The 2085-nt window shown below is 45.2% G+C and overlaps 1 long non-coding RNA gene across 1 annotated transcript; it reads left to right on the top strand.

Annotated features, from left to right (window-relative positions):
- Positions 1–426: 426 nt before the first annotated feature.
- Positions 427–1308, top strand: LOC127697839 (uncharacterized). The gene is made up of 3 exons (XR_007980542.1): positions 427–529; positions 851–948; positions 1059–1308. It is a non-coding gene; the product is annotated as an uncharacterized LOC127697839 (long non-coding RNA).
- Positions 1309–2085: the final 777 nt, after the last annotated feature.

Here is a 2085-nt window from a genome sequence, read left to right as displayed (position 1 = left end):
TCCCAGCCTGTGAGTTAAGACCCTTGGACCTATTCCCCTACCTTACAGAGATCCCATATCATCACACAGCTGGGTTTTCCTGGCTGATTCTTGATCCTGTCTCAGTGACTCACCATAAATGGGGCCAAATGGGTCACCAACAGCCTTGGCATAGGAGAGCCTTGTGGAAATTCTTCTGTGTGAGCTGTCTGAGAGCCATCTCCAGTCATCTGGCTCAGGGCCCCACCCCAGCTAGCTCAACAGCTCTGATCTTTGGCAAGTCATGCAATTCCAATGAAATTGTCTCGCTTGCCAAAACTACTATGCCCTTTCTTAGTAAAGTTGAAATGCTGAGTGCAACTCCCTCAAAATAACATAAACTCTTTTCTCTTTGTGTAATTACTGGAAGGAATGTGGAATGCAGAAAAACAACCCCAGCATTGTAAGCCATGTGATGCAGACAGAGACTCCATCGCTCTTGGCGACAGGGAATAGCTGGAACAACTAGACTTGAAAGCTATACAGTAGAATCACTCCTTTATTGTATTATGTGAGTACATGTATGGACATGCATATGGGTTCATGTATGGGTGCAAATACATGGTGCATATATGTGTCTAGAGGAGAGAGATAAACTTTGGGTATCATCCTTAAGGTGCTGTCTGTATTGCTGTGCGTGTGTGCATCTGTGTGCATATGCACATGTGTGTACATGTATGTGTGCATGTGTATGTGTATATGTGTGTGGTGTGTGTGTGTGTGTGTGTGTGTGTTTGGCTGTATGCTCACATGTGTCTCTACAGAGGCCAGAATTAATCTTGGTTGCCTTCTCTAGTTATGTTTCACGTTATTTTTTTTTTTTTTGAGGCAGGGTCTCTTACTGAACGTGGAACTTACTGATTGAGCTAGGCTGACTGGCCAAACCTTAGGGATTCTCCTGTCTCTGTCGCTCCAGTTCTGGGATTATAGGTATGTGTTGTTGCATCTAGCTTTATGGGATCTGGGAAATCAAACTCAGATCTACATACTTGTGTGGCAAAGCGTTTTACTGACTGAGGCATCTCTTCTGCTCATTACAGAATCTCTGGCATGCAATAGATGTTCAATAAATGGGAGCCGAGCTCGCTGCTGTTATCGGCGATGGTGATGGTGTGGTTAGTGGTTCATTCATCAGTCTCAGTGCATTGCAGATACGGATCAACAGAAGCCCTCCATCATCCTATTGTGTCCACGTGTGCAGAGAGGAGCAATGAGCAGTTGGAGCTGTGGAGGAAGTCATTAGACAGTATTAAATGGGTGGGAACGGGGGTGCAAATCCCAGGAGGAGAGAAAATGGGCTGAAAACAAAGACTTGATTCTCAGAAAGGGAAAGGCACCCTTTTCCTTTTATTTATTTATTCCTTTTAATTATTTTGTGTGTGTGTGTGCCAAAACTGTGTGTATATTCATGCATATGTACATGTATGTGTAGGTACACAAGTATGTGCACGTGTGTGGGGAAGCCCGAGGATGACCTCAGGTATGGCCCTCAATAGTTCTCCACTGTGTTCTCTGAGACCGCCCCTCACTGAACCTGGATCTCCCTGAGTCAGCGAAGCTGTCTGGCCAGCGAGCTCCAGGCACTTCCTTGTTTGTGTGTCCACACTGCTGGGCTTGGAAGCATGCACCACTGTGCCTGGCCTTCTTACGTGGCCTTTGAGCCTTGGATTCACCTCCTCACGTTTGTGCTTCAATCATCTTACCAACTGAGTAAAATGAGTCGTTTTTTTTCCAGCCCCAAATCTTGTTTCGTTGGTGATCTGAGCCCAGGCTTAAGGGTTCAGGTATGTCATCAGAAACGAAATCTTAGTTTCTAACCTAAACTCTTTGCCTTTCAGCTTCCTGTGGGTCCTTGGAGAGGGACCCATGTGCCTCCCACTTCCCTTCTGTTAAGTCACTGCAGGTTCCTGGTTTCATTGACCTTCTGTGACTGTTGTTATATTGGTTACTTTTCTCTTTGTTGGGGCAAAATATTCTATGGATACAACTTAAAGAAAGAAGGAGAGGTTATTTCAACTCACCATCATTCTCTGAGAAGGCTTTGATGATCACTATGCTCACCTCTTG

This window comes from Apodemus sylvaticus, chromosome 12 (genome assembly GCF_947179515.1).
Source record: "Apodemus sylvaticus chromosome 12, mApoSyl1.1, whole genome shotgun sequence".
Taxonomy (NCBI): Eukaryota; Metazoa; Chordata; class Mammalia; order Rodentia; family Muridae; genus Apodemus; species Apodemus sylvaticus.
The sequence above is the reverse complement of the archived record's forward strand: the minus strand, read 5'-3'. Positions and strand labels throughout refer to the sequence as shown.